Genomic DNA, 17400 nt, shown 5'->3' on the forward strand with positions numbered 1-17400 from the left:
TGATATGCTCCAGCGATGAGTCACACTGGGCTGCAGCCTTTTGTAGATGGAGAGGCTCATCAGGCTGATGAACGCCAGGTGTTGTTAATCAGCAGCCATCAGCAAGGCAGGCTGCAGGCAGTGGGACCCTTACACCCATCTTACCAGTAGAAAAGAAAGGGACAGGAAAATATCGCATGGCCCATGATTTAAGAGCCGTAAATGCTATCTTGTCCACTCCAACAGTGCCTGTTCCTAATCCTTATGTATCCATCTCAGCCTTGGATCCTTCTCAACAATGGTACACTTGTATTGACTTGGCTAACACGTTCTTTTGTCTCCCTCTAGAGGACAGCTGTCGTGACCTGTTTTCATTCACCCACAAAGGCAGACAGTGGAGATACACGGGACTTCCACAGGAATTCTCTCTCTCTCCAAGTATTTTTAACCAGGTTCTGAAGGACATTTTACAAACCTGTCTACTTCCTGGCAACACCACACTGATCCAGTATGTGGACGACTTCCTGTTGGCCACTCCCACTGCTGATCTCTGCGTGGAAGCTACACGACTTGTCCTACAACACTTACACGGCTCTGGTTTTAAGGTTAGTAAAACTAAATTGCAGATTGGTAGAAAACAGGTTTCTTTCCTGGACCGTGTAATCTCCGCAGGAACCACTAGCATGTCTTCAGCACATAAGCAGAGCATCCTGACACATCCAAAACCACTACGGGTGAAGGACGTTATCTTTCCTTGGGCTCTCCGGTTATAGTCGTAGCTACTTGCCAGCATTCACGGACCTGACTCAACCCTTACGCCATCTGGTCAAGGAACAAGGTATGAGAAATTTGAATAGTCCACTAACCTGGACAAAAGAGGCAGAAAACGCCTTTACTCATCTAAAACAACACGTGGCATCGGCAGCTGAATTAACCTTACCAGAGTACAACGGTCCTTTCTTCCTGGATGTCTCTGTAACAAAACACACAATAAATGGGATTTTGTTTCAGAGAAAAGGTGGAGAGAGGAAAGTATTACAGTACCTCTCACTTATGATGGACAACATGGAAAAAAGACATCCTCCATGCACACAACATGTAGCCGGGATAGTGAAACTGATTAAAAAAACAGCACACATAGTTATGGGCCACAAACTACAGGTGCTGACAACACATAGCGTGGTTGCCTATGTGAACTCACAGTGTTTTACGATAACAGCTCTTAGACAACACAGACTATCAAAAATCTTCGAAGCCCCCAACATAACGTTCTCACATGAGAGAATAAATATGGCAGATTGTGTTGCAGAAGGTGAGCCTCACCGATGTGAAGAGCTGGTGGTCAAGCTGGAGAAAGTAAGGCCAGATCTAGAAGCATCCCCACTTTGGGGAATACAGGTAAGACACTTATTCACAGACGGGTGTTGTTACAGACATCCAACAGAAGGCCTGAAAGCAGGTTATGCAATAGTAGAAAAAACAGATACAGGCTATGAAGTGATAAAAGCAGAACAGCAGAAGGTGCACCATCTGCACAGAGAGCAGAGGTCAGAGCAGTGGTAGAAGCACTGAAACTAGCAGAGAATCAGAAAGTGAATGTTTACACAGATTCCGCCTATGCAGTAGGAGCAGTCCATGTGGAACTTTTTGTCAATGGATTAGAGCAGGTTTTTTGACAGCAGGAGGAAAAACCATTAAACATGAAGCAGACATGAAAGAGTTAGCAGAGGCCCTTCTGCTGTCCTTGAGAGTGGCAGTAATGAAATGCAAAGGACTTGACAACAGTGACTCCTACATAGCTCAGGGAAATCAAGCAGCTGACAACGCAGCAAAAGCCGCAGTAGGATACTCTCCCTTGATGATGACAGTCACAGCAGAGGAGGAGATAAAAGACAAACTTACACTTGAACAGGTTACTGAACTTCAAAAGGGGGGGGACCCAAAAAAAAAGAAAATGGGGAGACTGGGGGGGGGGGGGCGACTGAGAAGGACGGTTTCTGGAGAGGGCCCGATGGTAAAATAAGTCTTTCCACCTGGCAGAAAACAGGAACTTTTTCAGGAAGTATATGGACCAGGACATGTAGGGACCAGACAGATGCTTGAAAATCTGAACGAGTGGTGGCATACTTTTATGTCACACATGGTAAGAAATTTCATTAAAACATGCAGAGTATGTGGACAGTTCAACCCGAAAAAGACTCTGACACCAACACAGGGAAAGTTTCCTTTATTGATGTGTCCAAGAAAAGAAATTATATTGGACTACACAGACATGGTAACGACAGTCAAAGGGAAAAGGTACTTGCTTGTGTGTGTTGATGCATTTACAAGATGGCCAGAAGCATGGCCCGCTGCCAGAGAAGACAGCAAAACAGTTGTAAAATGTTTGATTAACTATTATATCCCCAGGCACGAGTTTCCTGAGAAATTCTGGACAGACAATGGTACCCACTTCAAAAACCAAGACTTGCAGAAAGTGGAGGCCTGTTTGGGCCTCAAACACAGGTTTGGCACTGTATACCACCCACAGTCCCAGGGGAAGGTAGAAAGATTGAATAAAAATTTGAAAAACAAATTGGCTAAAATCTGTGCACAGAATAAATTGTCCTGGGCTGATGCTTTGCCTCTACCCTTGATGTCAATCAGATGCTCTGTCAATTCTGCCACAGGATACACCCCATTTGAACTGACCACGGGACAGTGTTTTCCTGGACCAAGATGTCCGCCTCTGGATAACACAGGTGATCTGCAGAAATTGACACATAAAGACTATTTTCATCAGTTACAGAGTGTGCGGAAGGAACTCACCAGAATCCAAGGAGAGTCCTCAAACAAAGACCCTGCCCCCACATCTCCAGAAGTCCAGTGGGTGTGGCTGAAGGTCATCAAACGAAAGTGGTCAGAACCCAGATTCATAGGACCACACCAGGTGATTGAAAGGACCTCACGTGCCGTCCGCCTCAGAGGAAAAGGTGAAATCTGGTATCACTGGTCTCAGTGTGCTCCAGCTGAGGAACCAGGACGGGAACTGGTAAAACACACAAGCAAGACAACAGACCCAAGTTGTGGACTGGGACTGGGACATGTGTTGTGGGAAAAACATCCATGGAGGACTACTATAGTCCTGGGATTCATATCAGTGATTTTATGTCCGATCATTTTTTTACTCGAACATGCATGCATCATTCCGGGGGGTAGAAATTGTACTTATTCGCACCGGCACCGTAGGTCCGTAACCACCCAGGTGATAGACAAACAGGAAAGAATGGACGACTGCGTAAAGATGTGGGGAGGGCTGGAAGTGAATTATACCCTGAATACGACTACTACGTTCCAATTTGATCTATGTCAAGTCATAAATTGTGGGCCACGCCCTGGGGATTGGAGAGAGTATGATGTGTACCTGTGTCACAGTGCTCCCACCCAAGAGTCATGCCCCCAGAGTGGCGTTTCCGCCCAGGGGCGCATTGAAGCGAAAAGCAGCATGTGTCCCTCTTGGGACCACGTTATAGTGTATACAGGGACTTCCTGGAGCCCTCGCGTGGCAACACCATGAGCCTTGCGAAAGGGACAGTACATGGGGGGAGGTTCAGGAGGGAGTAATCCCCTCCTGCTGTCAGTGAAACAATTGAATGGCACCGTGTATGTGGCCACTCCACAGCGCCCCAACAACAATGTCACTCTGTATCTGACTCTGGGAGTAGTGTATAGTCCTCACTATTGGTTTCCAACATTCCCCGAGGGAGAGATTAAAATTAATTTGATACCCTATACTCAGCCCAGCCTCATGGAGACTGAGGATTCGGGGGAGAAAACAGGACCAGTTATCACCTTTGACTATTCAAAATTAAACTCCACCGATTTGGTACGTATTGCTATGGGTTACTCCAGCACCAACATGTGGTTGGACTGGATCGACGCTACTGCAAAAGAAAGTAACATGTCAAATTGTGTCGCCTGCACTGCAGGAAGACCCACCATGTACACGGAACCCGCTCCTCTGTATCCAGAGGACGAGTAAGGGTTTCAGTGTATGTTGAATTTAATGAAAAGCGCGACTCCACCCAATTGCACGACCCTAGCCAGTCTTTTCCCTCCGATTGATTACCAAACTAGAATCATTCTGGCCGTCCCTGTGAAGGCCCATTATATATGTTTTAATTTTACAGACGGACACACCGAAATCGGAAGCATCAGCCCAGATTGGTGTAACAGAACATTTTCAGGAAAAAGGATTGGTAAATGGGCACGAAGCGGGTTGTTCTATTATTGCGGTGGACAAAACTTTTTGTTGCGTATCACTCATCAGATGAAGGGTGTTTGTGCCATGATACAGCTCAGAACTCCACTGATGTTACTAGGAAACACATTGAAACCTTCCCCAGAACAACCCTCCCTCGTCACTGCCACCCGACGTAGAAGACGCCACATCCGGAGAAAACGATATGCCAGCACATTTGATTTGTCTGCTAATTCCCCCACTAATATTGACGCTATCGGAGTCCCCCGTGGTGTTCCTGACGAATACGAACTGGCTAACCAAATAGCCGCCGGGTTTGAAGCTTTACCAATCATCTCAGCCTATTTTCCGGTGCTTCCTCATAAGAATGTAGACCGAATAAATTACGTGCACTATAACCTTCTGCGGCTAGCCAATCTGACTAGAGACACGGTGGAAGGACTATCAGAACAATTGCCCTCCACCTCTCTAATGGCAGTGCAAAATAGGATGGCATTAGATATGCTTCTGGCTGAAAAAGGGGGAGTCTGTGCTATGTTTGGAGATATGTGTTGTACTTTCATCCCCAACAATACAGCTCCTGACGGGTCAGTGACCAGGGCACTGGAGGGATTGACGACACTGAGTAAGACCATGCACGAACACTCAGGTCTGCACAACCCATTAGACAGCTGGTTCACGGATGTGTTTGGGAAATGGAAGGCGGTGGTTTTGTCTTTGTTTGTCTCCATTGCCACCCTTCTAGGTGTACTGGTCATATGTGGTTGCTGCTGTGTGCCCTGTGCGAGATCACTCGTGGTGCGCTGTATCACTTCGACCATCGAGAAAGGGAGCGGGGATAGACCTTCTGGATATCAGATGTTGTCAACCAGCGATCCTTCAAGCCACATGGAATTCGAGCTCTCCCTGGTGGCATAACCCGAGAACTGCTGACACTGGCTTCATAACCTGTCTCCTAACATGCGTTTTATACCATTTTTCTTTGCTTTAAGTTGATTCTTATACATATTGTAATTACATGTGTTACTTTGCTTCCCCTGCTCCCAAGTTACTGTTGAGTATTAGTGTGGATATTTTATCATACTGCTAGCAATAGGAAACTTAGATAAATGCATGTGGCCACATCTTAACTTTTACTGAAACTCTCTCTCTCTCTCTCTCTTTCAGTCTGTGACAACGCGACAGAACGATGTCTCTATGAGATGGACCTTAATTGTCCAACCAATTCGTAGTCATTGTTAAAGACGCAGGCCAACAAGTTGTGGTCCTTTTAAAATACAGGCATCCACTGTGCGCTTTGTAACCAACTGACAGAGAATTACATTTTTAGACATTGTATTGCGTTTTTTCACTGTTTTGCTATATTTATCTTATTAATGGTTCATTTGATTGATATTGTTATATCATTTAGACAGCAATTTTGTTAAACTTATGACACAGGGTAAGGATGATTGTGAGAGTGCAATGGAACGCCATCTTGGTCGTCGTCACAAGGGGCGTGAGGCGTTGTGCTGTTTTTACCCTGCACCACTATACCGTTGCCCTGGGGATTTTTCCGGCACAAGTTCTGGACACTCGTCAGGGACAGATGTTTGTAGCCAAAGAGGTGGTCCCCTTGGAGGGACCAAAAGGGGGAAATGTTGTATAATGTCATATTTTTTGCTATGCTCTGATATGAAATATTTCTCTGTGTATGATAAAAACTGCAAAATCATGATGTGCGTCATAGAAGTTCACGATGTGCGTAACTCCTTGTACAAGAGAACCAGAGACTGTTGCTATCTTGCCGGAACAGACCACATTCAGCTGGGGCAGTGGGCGAAAAAACGAGACCATGCCAGACCACACCCAGGAGCATCGACTGACCCAGAGAACAACATCACGATAAGGAAATCCCAATGTAACTGATAACGCTGTATTTAAACGAAGCAAAGACATTTTGTAACTTAGATGTGTTTGATGGATGTAAGGTACATGTGAGACGTCTCCCTTTCCAGAGCTGTGAAGGTAAAATAAATCTTTGTCTGAATTCAGAACCACTTCTCAGGCTGTGTTTTTGACTCTGTCTTCCTTCCACTGAACGATCTCGGGTTGAGACAGTTTTTGAGCTAAGTGTTTGAAGGTTGGGTCTCATAGTTTTGAAGACCTCGACAAACTCTTGGCCTAAAATTTAACACAACAACATAATTGTACACATCATATCTTAAATCTAAAATCAAAACAGTTATTATAATGTACAGTGAACCCTCGCTATAACGCGGTTCACCTTTCACGGTCTTGCTGCTTCACGGATTTGCATCGTGCATTGTGTTCTACATTCTGATTGGCTAAACAATCTCTCCAGTACAGTAGTTATTTGTAAAAAATGTTTATACAGTACTTTTATTTGTTAAACAAATGCTTGGGCCTGTAAAAAGGTTTTGTTCTTTGGTTTGAATGTATTATAGAGTATTTCATTGTTTAATAATTGTAAAAAAAATAAAGGTTACTACTTCATGGATTTCGCCTATCACGGGTTCTTTTTGGAACGTAACCCCCATGAAAAACCAGGGTTCAATGTATATGCAACCAGGCTTTCATATTATAACTGGGATATTTTTACCGGATAATGCTTTCACTAACAAGTTTGCTGTTGTACTGGCATGATTACAGATGACATTAACTATTTACTCAAGAAAGTGATGGTTATTCATGTTTTCCTCAATTTCAGTATCCAGCAGGACGTCACAATATAAAAATTGAAATATTTTTACCAGAGAATGCATGCACTTTAACCAGGAAGAGTTTGGGTTTTTTTACATTACAAACAGCGACAGATAATGACGATTTTAACCTAAAAACCCACATAACAAAGCAGAGCATAATTTTTAAATTAAAAGGGACAAGGTGGAGAAAAATGTGCTGTTTGAGTCTGTTTATTTACTGACGGTAAACAAAGTCCGACTCTCCGCAGCTCCTCACAGCTGAGATTTAAGCCCCCAGTATACTCCCGTGTACGTCCATACGCAGAGGTACGCATGTACGTACGCAGAGGTACAAGCGTACCCCCCAGGGCATGTCCGTGCAAAGCTCAATTTTTACAACCGCATATGCGTACGCGGTGTTGCACAATAAACTGCCCAGCGACGGACTGTTTTGTATGTAACACCAATGTATTAAATTCCCCTTCTTCATCCCTGATCTGGCCTTTTCTTTTGTTTTGTTTTTTGCCAAGAGGCAAGTTTCTTCCTCCTCCATTGATGCTATGACTGAAATGGAGAGAAATGAAGGAATTTGTCACGAGCGAATTAAACTCAGGTCCAGCGTGGCTGCGGGAGGGTCTGGAGATATCCTGATGGGCTGGTCTGATGTGTGGGCTGCAGAGCCAGCGCTCCCTGTTTTTTTTTTTTTTTTAGATCTTTTTATTAACAACATATAAACACAGAACACTGCTGTGGCTGAGGCTGCCAGCGCTCGTTTTTTTTTTTCTCCCAACCTGTCAATCAATCCAATAGGCGTGTCAGCAAATGACCAACTGGCGACCTGAATTTGTCCCGAAGGTAAATGCCCCTTGTCTGTGAAGCTGCTCTGCAGCTGCTCGGGGTGTACGCTGGAGTCTGAAGTCTGAACCCTCTGCGTACGGTACACGCGTACGTACGCGTGAACGGACATATGCGGCAGTATACTGGGGACTTGAACGTTTAAAGCAGCACAGCACCAACACAACTCTCATGAAGTTCAGGGTTATTTGACACTTTCCTCCTGTTCTGTGAGTTACTTCTTACCTTGCGTTGCAAACTATTTTCAGTTACTCGGTATCGCTTCGCTGCTCCTCCCACCCTCTCGGTGAAAAGCTACGACTCGAACAGATGATTTCTGGCCCAGAAGTTCTGGGCAATGTAGTTCTTTTGACTTGCGTTAAAGTGAAGGCTTACTGAAAGAAAACTACAAAATAACTGCGTCCGTGTTTTTTTTTTTAGTTTCATTTTCATTTTTGGTTAATGGCCGGTTCCCACTCCTGTCTGCTCCTGTTAGCTTTCAGTCCGGTCAGGTCCCGGTCACGTGAGTTATAATGAGGTTGACTCCAGTCCCGCCAGAATCCGGCCGGAATCACGTGACCTGCGGTACTCCTGAAAAAATGTCATCCTCTAACATCCAGTACCAGGGACCAAATTAGGGTGGCGGCCGGGAGGCCATCCAACACATAGGGCAAGTTCAGGGGGACGGCCGGGAGGCCGTCAAACACAGGGAACAGACTCAGGGGGGCGGCCTGGAGGCCATCCGGCACCAGACAGCAGGTCCAGTGAATGACCAACAATGACGGTCCTCTTGAAAGTCCATGATCGCTCAGCTCAGGGAAGGAAGAGTGAGGGAGCCAAGGGTTCTGTAGCTGTCATGGCGACCTCTGTGGCTGAAGCTGACATGGGGACCTCTGTTGTTGCAGATGCTAAGGAGGCGTTGGGGGCTGGATGCAGCGTGGAATCTACCTCGGGGGGGGGGCTCTGGACTATGCTACGACTTTCCCTTAAAAATTCAATGTTTTCACCGCCTATATGTACATGTATAACGTCTGTTTATGTTGCTTTGCTGTGGTAGGTTTTTTTGATGCCTCAAATTGTGCCCTGTCTAGGACATGGTGTGAGAGATCTTTTTTTATACCGTCTCTCCTCATGTTTTCTTTCCTTTTCTTATCTAAGCAAAATATTATTCTGAATAAGAATAAGAAGGCTGCGCTAATTATTTATAGCCGCAGCTTCGTGCACTCCGCCCATCTTCGGACGACTGTACGTACATATTTGCGTTGTATCTCGGTGCAATGCCAATAAAGTTTATTCTGATTCTGATCTTCTGCGGCAGGTACAGGAGGCTGAGCAGGTTCTGAATCTTTAGCAGCAGGTTCTGGGTTCTGAGCAGGTTCTGAATCTTCTGTGGCAAGTACAGGATGCTGAGCAAGTTCAGTGTCTTCTGCGGCAGGTTCTGGGCTGACTCCTGCAGGTCCTGGGCTCTCTGATGCAGGTTCTGGGGCCTCGACAGGAACACAAGTCATATGTGAGTCTGAGAGTTTCTGATATTCTGTTTTACCACTTTATTTTATTTATAAAGCACTTAAAACAGCAACAAGGCCAACCAAAGTGTTGTACAGACAAAACACTATGTAACACACAAAGCAAAATACAAAATGAGGTAAATCAGAATATAGACAAAAACGATGCAGATAATGACGACAAACCAGTGTAGAGCATACAGGATCAAAACACAGATCATCTTGTGTTGAAACCTATTGAATAGTAGTGAGTTTTTAAACAGGACTTGAAAACTGAGAGGGAGGGGGCCTGTCTGACAAGCAGATGTAACTCGTTCCAGAGTCTTGGTCCTGCTACAGAGAAGGCCCTGTCACGTCTGCGCTTAAGACGAGTTCCTGGAACTGTGAGGAGTAACTGGTCCGCTGACCTCAGGGAGCGTGGTGGGACATACGGTTGTAGCAAATCAGAGAGATGGGGGGGGGGGGGGGCGACACTGTTCAGTGATTTGTAGACATACATGATTATTTTGAATTGGATTCAAAAGTGAACCGTTAACCAGTGCAGTGAGGCCAAAACTGGTGTAATATGCTCTCTTTTGCCTGTACTGGTTAAAAATCGGGCTGCTGCATTCTGGACCAGTTGTAGTCGTGCAATGGAGGTCTGACTGATACCAAACAGGAGCGAATTGCAGTAATCAAGCCTAGATGTAATGAATGCATGTACTACTGTCTCCAGGTTCATTTTGGACAATATGGGCTTCAGTTTAGACAGCCGCCTCAGTTGGAAGAAGCATGATTTAACAATCATGTTTACATGATTGTTATGTTTCAGGGAAGGGTCCATTATCACGCCCAGATTAGTGACTCTTTGTTTTTCTGACAGGGTTAGAGCGGAAAGGTCGATGCAGTGGTTTGTGATTGTGTCGTTGGGAGGGAACAACATGACTTCAGACCTTTTCATTGAAACTTAAGAAATTTAAAGCCATCCAGTCCCTGATGTCAGCCAGGCAGTTGAGCAGCGGTTGAATACAGCATGTACCATTGTGTCTTAGGGGGAAGTAAATTTGACAGTCATCGGCATAGAAGTGGAAGGGTATGTTGTGTTTCCAGAAAATAGCACCAAGCGGCAGCAGGTATAAAGAGAATAGGAGGGGACCCAGTATGGACCCCCTGCGGAACCCCCCATTTAAGCTCTGCCTCTGCGGAACTAAAATCCTTGATGGAGACACAAAAGGATCTGTCAGTGAGGTAAGATCTGAACCAATTGAGGGCTGATCCTGTGACACCCACCCACTGCTCCAACCTAGCAATGAGGATCTCGTGGTCGATGGTGTCAAAGGTGGCTGTAAGGTCCAACAGGACAAGCAGCACAGAATCACCGGTATCTGTGGATCTGAAGATGTCGTTAAAGTCCTTCAGCAGGGCAGTTTCAGTGCTGTGGAGAGGTTTAAAGCCAGATTGGAAAAGCTCTAATATGGCGTGATCCTCCAGGAAGCACTTCCACTGGGACTCGACTATTTTCTCCAGTACTTTAGAAACAAATGGGAGTTTGGAGACAGGCCGGAAGTTGGAAACGAGTGAGGGGTCAAGGTTTGGTTTTTTCAGGAGAGGTTGGACGGCAGCATGTTTAAAGGTTTTTGGCACCATGCCCATGGATAAACTACTGTTTACTATGGCAAGAATGGACGGACCTAGAGTAGGAAAAACCTCCTTTAGTAGTCAAGGGGGGACCACATCAAAGGGGGAACCAGAAGGTTTCAAGCTGCACATGACCTGCTCTAGAGAAGATAGAGTGATGGGTACAAAATGGTCAAAAGGAGCTACAGACTGAGGTGGGATGGATGGGTCATGAGTTGGAGGGGAAATGAGAGCCCAGGTGGTCGCAATTTTTTCCACAAAGAAATGTAGGAAGTTGTCGCACAGCTCAGTCGAGGCTTCCAGAGGTGATGGTTCAGTGAGGTGGAGAACAGAGTTTAGGGTGGAGAAGAGGTCACGTGGGTTGTGAGAGTTTGAGGTAATTATATCAGAGAAGAATTTTGATTTTGCAGCTTTTACTGTTTTCTGATAACAGCGCCAACTCTCTTTAAGTATTTGGAAAGAGACCTGAAGCCTGTCTTTCCTCCACTTTCGTTCCGCCCTCCTACATTGCTGCCTAACGGCCTTGGTGACGTCACTCAGCCAAGGTTCTGCTCTGAATTTTGGTTTTTTGGTTTTAACAGGTGCAACATGATCCAGAGTCTTTAAGCAGACAGAGTTGAACTGGGATGTCAGATCCTCATTGGTGGTGAGAAACACTGGGGGCTGAATGATCATTTCAGAGTTATAAACATCTGTGAAGCGTGTGGCAGTGAAGTGGTTAATGGTCCGGGTGCGACGTGCAGGAATGCACGACTTAGGAGTTAGATGGGGGAGGGTGAACTCAAACTGGACTGGCATGTGGTCTCAAAAAACATTATCACCAATAACACGATTATTAACAGTCATATCATGAGTTAAAACAAGGTCCAGTGTATGTCCACGCTCTTGGGTGGGACCGTTTACATGCTGAGTTAAATTAAATGAGTCCAATAAATCTAAAAAGTCCTTAACCAAGAGCTTCTCAGGACAGCACACATGCAAATTAAGGTCTCCAATAATGAAAACATGCTCATATTTTGGTGTGATTTCAGCCAAGAAGTCAGAAAACTCATTTATGAAGTTCTTAGATCGAGGTGGACGGTAGACAAGTGCAAATAACGTCAGAGGCGAGTGGCCGAGTTCAAAGACACTCAGCTCAAAGCTGGCGCGGGAAACTGGGATGGGCAGTTGTTTACAGTCAAAAGCTGATTTGAATATTGTTAATAATCCACCACCGCGCCGGCCTGATGGCCGCGGGGCGTTAAAACACAGACAGTTTGGTGGCAGTAATTCCGTCAAGGTGCTGGACTCACCCAGAGACATCCAAGTCTCTGTGATGCAGAAAAAGTCCAGATCGTGCAGTTGAAAGTAATCCCCGAGGATAAAAGTTTTGTTGGTAACAGATCTTGCATTGACCAAACACATCTGAATATTGTCCAAAGTAGAGCTAGCAGCGGTGGAGTTAGAGCGCGCTAATGGCCGCAGGTTTTCAATAACATCCCCTCCAGGTCGGTCCGGGCTGCGCAACGGCTGACAACTCCCGCTGGTTACCTGGTCCGGGCACGCGGGAAGCTGGAGACCATGACCGCCAGCTGAAGAGGAAGATGCAGCGTGCAGAGCTTTCAGCTTCACCAGCTGACCAGCACGTTTTCCCCGGCGTCTGAAGCAATATCTCCGGGCAGGGAGGTGAGGAGTGCAGCGAAGGTAAGCTGGCACGTCCGCCAGCAGGGGGGGAGGGGGGGTGTCCAGAGGTATGCTGATAATGGTCCAGATAAGCGACATCAGTGCCAGAAAAACGAAGATCCAAAAGTTGTTGTCTGTCATACACCAGCAGAGAGTTGATGTCATTGATGAGGAATACAAAAAACGAAAATAATCCGAACACCATCAGCAGAGGTGGATTGCAAGCCATGTACACGGGTGCCATCTTACCGGAAGTCCAAGTTTTAAGAGTCTTTACCATAACTAAAACTTGGGAGAGGTCTGGGATCTGCAACAAGCTGGGTCTAAACGTGATGAGGTCCTCCATGATGGAGTAGGCATTGTATCTGTAATGAGAGTCTGAGTCCAGCGCTCCAACAAACTCGATAGAGTTTATCAAACCTTGACAAACCCGACAAGGTTTATTGAACTGTCAAACGCCCAACACTCACTGACGCTGTCTGGGCATACAATTTTTAACACGTTCAGGAGAACACGATGGGCATGACAACCGGGCGTCCGTAGGCCTAACCGTTCACACCAAGATTGGAGCGTTACACCTCACTAATCCACTATAACATAGTCTTCCACAGGAATCATTAAGGTTGCTGGGTACCACAAGAGAGCTTTTAATTTTACATCTGCAGGCAAAAAAAAAAAAAGCGACACAACAATTTTCACGTGAGGGTAAAGTCAACCACGTCGGATCTCAAAATTTGGTAAATAATGAAACGACAAATTTATGCACGAGCTTTAAATCAACCGGACGATTCTTATTTTCAGGGAAAAATAGCGTTTTGCGTGTTTATAACGCTCTTGGACCACTTCCAGTTAGCAAGTTGCTAACGTTTCCGGTCCGCTCCCACACGCGTCCCGGCGAGAAATGTCCCCGTATATAAACTTTTACGTCCAATAAATAAAATAAAAAATCCCGTATTATACTGTAATGTTCTACTGCCTTTTAGTCCACCAAACTGCGTACGCCGGACTGAAAACAGAGTAGCCTGAAAGTCCTTAAGAGACACAGAAATTCAATTTAACAGGTATTCTGCTTACCTCATGAGATGGTAATAGCCGGCTTGTTCAGTCTGCTCAGACTCGGCCACCTGCCGCTGTGTCACCATTAAATAATAAAAGCGAGCTACCACTTCTAAAACAGGAGACCAGTTCATGGCACCAACTTAAAGATGGTAGCTGGCTGCGGACCACCGGACCCAGAAACCCCCTCCAGCCCACGTCTTTCCCCCCGGCTCGAACCTCCCTCAGAAGTGGCAACTCATACTAATCAATAAATCAAGGAAACGTCAATTAAGTATATTAAAAAAGGCAGGAAAAGATTACAATTGACAGCGCTGGACTCTCCAGTCTGTGACGTGTTCACAGACCCGGAAGAAGAGCCCCGAAGTCTCGTGTCATTACTCATTTATAGGGTCCTAAGACTCCGCCTTCGCAGAAGGGGAGCTCAACCTGTCAGTGTATGAGGGGGCGTGACTAAATGTGATCTCAGTGGATCTTATGTGCTTATGATGTGTTAGGAAATATGAGACAGTGCTTCAAAAGCCTTCTACGTGATGTGGCAAGCAGATTAAACTATTCCTTGACTGATATTGAAATCCCAGGGAGACTCTCTTTAGAGTTGCTGACCCAGTTTAACCCAGTCAGAACTGGGCCATAATTTTATTATAATCCCGTCTCTGAGCAGATCAAAACCATAGGACCAGTCCAGATAAGAAATATTCAACAGAAGCTACATCAAAAAGTCTCTGGAGCTGCTGAAAAACAACAGCGACATCACTGGGCATCTCTTCACTGGAGCCCCCTGTGGTCATAGGGGGATCTGTGACGATGGGAGCTCCAGACTAGAGGATGACATATTTGGGAGTACCGTGGGTCACGTGATTCCAGCGGAATTCCGGCGGGACCGGAGTCAACGTCATTATAACTCATGTGACCGGGATGTGACCAGACCGAAAGCTAACGGGAGCAGACAGGAGCGGGAACCGACCAATAACCAAAAATGAAACGGGCAGGAAAGTGTCAAATAACCCTGAACTTCATGAGAGTTGTGTGTCTGTGCAAGCTGCTTGTAAAATGTTTAGTCTCAGCTGAGGTGTAGCTGCGATGAGAGTCGGACTTTGTTTACCATCAGTAAATAAACAGACTCAAACAGCACATTTTTCTCAACCTTGTCCCTTTTAATTTAAAAATCATGCTCTGCTTTGTTATGTGGGTTTTTAGGTTAAAATCTTCATTATTTGTCGCTGTTTGTAATGTAAAAAAAAACCCGAACTCTTCCTGGTTAAAGTGCACACATTCTCCTGTAAAAATATCCTTATTTTTGTATTGTGATGTCCTGCTGGATACTGAAATCGAGGAAAACGTGAATAACCATAGCTTTACTGTGTAAATAGTTACTGTCGGCTGTAACCATGCCAGTACAACAACAAACTCGTTAGAGAAAGTATCCTCTGGTAAAAAATATCCCAGTTTTTACATGAAAGGCTGGTTGCATATATATTATAACTGTTTTAGTTTTAGATTTAAGATATGATGTGTACAATTATGTTGTTGTGTTAAATTTTAGGCCAAGAGTTGATTTTTCTCAGTTCATTTCCTCACACCAGGGGCGATTCTAGAAGCCCTTTTTAGGGGCCTTAGCCCCCCAGTGATGACAATGGCTCTTGGCTTGAACAACACAGTGGATATTAGCATTAGAATTATTGTGGGGGGGGGGGGGGGGCATATAGGTGCAAAGTCTGTGGGTCCTCCCCCATAACTTTTTGAATAAAGCAGCTGCTATTTCCTGCATTCTGGTGTATTTTAACAAGTTTTAAAACATCTATATTTACCTACATAAGTAAATCCTTTATTCAATAACTGTTTTAGAAAGCATGGCACAAGAAGTAGCACTAACCTTTTTGTTTGTCTTTAATTTTATTTATTTATTTTTTACCTAACACAGGAGGCTGTTAGCTCTGGAAGCAAGCTGTTAAATAGCTTTGGACACAAAGACCCTTGTCACACACTTCAAAAATGCAGGTAAGATACATAAAATATTGTAATCTTTGCCTGGTGAGGCTGCTTAAATAATTATAAAATATGATAAGTGAAATAAAGAAAGAAAAAAATAGCTACTGTAATTTATAATTGCAAATGTCACATTTTCTTGACTTAATCTCAGTTATAAATCTCTTCTTTTTGATAATTTTTTTTTTCCTAAAGAAAGGCCAACAAATTGCAATGTGTAGTCACAGTAACCCTATTTTGACTTGTGCAATGTCTTCTTTAACTTTTAGGTTACAAAAGGCACTGAACTGGTCACTGATCAGACTGTGGAGATGAGGTGGAACACCAGACGTGCAATGGTCCAGTCTGTACATGATGCTCTGAAGTCTGGTAAGATGCAAGACATCATGCTTCACCGAAACAAGCTCGTTACCTCGACCACATAGACTGAACTTCTTGAGGATGTCGTCCAATGTATAATAATGCCTTTAAACATTTTTGTTTGTTGAGTTCTCTTGCTTAGTACATTATTTCCTTTTTGTTGTTGTTGTTGTTTAAGCAATTTAAAACATGACAGTAATGTCACTGTTTAAAGGAAACAATTGCTCAATAAATTAGTAAAATGCAACTTGTTATGTTTGGGTTCTTTCATCTAAGGTAGACATGGTGTGACCCATGTACTGGTTTAGATTTTTTGTTTTTACTGTAACTGACCTTCAAAAGATCTAGAAACAGGGACTCAGCAGCTGATCCTCCGTAGAAAAATTATATGGACTACAGGCCATGTATTATTTGTTTTATGACATTTAGTGAAGGTTTTTGTTTGAATTAAGGAAATAAATATCTCTATTTCACCACAGATGAACCGTTCCAGTTGCCATATCTTTTGAAATAAAACTGCAGAGTAAACTGCAAAGTAAGTTAAACAGGAATGGGTAGAAGATCAAATCAAATTCAATGTATTTCCTAAAAATTAAATGAAGAGAAAAAACAGGAGCACTACAGGAGTTGGAGTCATGTTACTAGTATTGGGACAGGACAAGATTTTTTCTATGGGACCAGTACAGGACAGGAGTGAAAATTCACTCCCGTGTCATCCTCTACTCCAGACACAAGACTCTCTGCAGCCCCTGAGCCTGTTTGCTCCTCTGGAGAGCAGGGGCTCCGGGACCTCCTCCCCTGTGAGAACCTCCCTGGTCTTCAGCAGCGAGAGTGGCTGTGTTTCCTGCAGACGTGTGGGGGCTCAAGCACTCCCCCCCTGCAAAAGTCTCCACAGTCCTTTGTAGGACCCGTCTGACAGGCAGACAGGGGCTCTGTTAAACCCCCCCCCCACCCCCTTGAAATTCTCCCCGGCTCTTCTGACAGCTCGAGGGGAACACTGAAGGAGGGAGGGGCTGGATCATGGGATTCTTCGCCTTCTTTCGTTGTTTACTCCTCCAACGGTGGCGGCGCGGGCCAGGACCAGAACCGAGCCAGAACTCCTCCTCTGGCTCAGAGTCGTCATCAGAGGACTACAAGGAAATAACTCATGGGGGAGCATGGGCAGAAGCAGGCTCGAAAACCATGTGGCTGCCTCTGTGCTTCCTCCTCGACCATGAGCAGAGAAGGAAAGATCTCCACCTCTGGGCTGTGTAGTCTCCAGATGAGTTCAATCTGGAACCCACTCCCACGGATGACGGCCGCTTCCTCTTGGGCTTGGTCCATCTCCTTCTGCCACCGGGTAGTCCAATATCAATCAACCTTTATTTATACAGGTAAATCCCATTGAGCCTCGAGGACTCATTTACAAGAGAGACCTGATTTCAACAAAGAAAGATGACAACAATGGACAACAGCAACAACAATAAGCAGTTAT

The sequence above is a fragment of the Nematolebias whitei genome, chromosome 9 (assembly GCF_014905685.2).
Source record: "Nematolebias whitei isolate Nwh7 chromosome 9, NemWhi1, whole genome shotgun sequence".
NCBI lineage: Eukaryota > Metazoa > Chordata > Actinopteri > Cyprinodontiformes > Rivulidae > Nematolebias > Nematolebias whitei.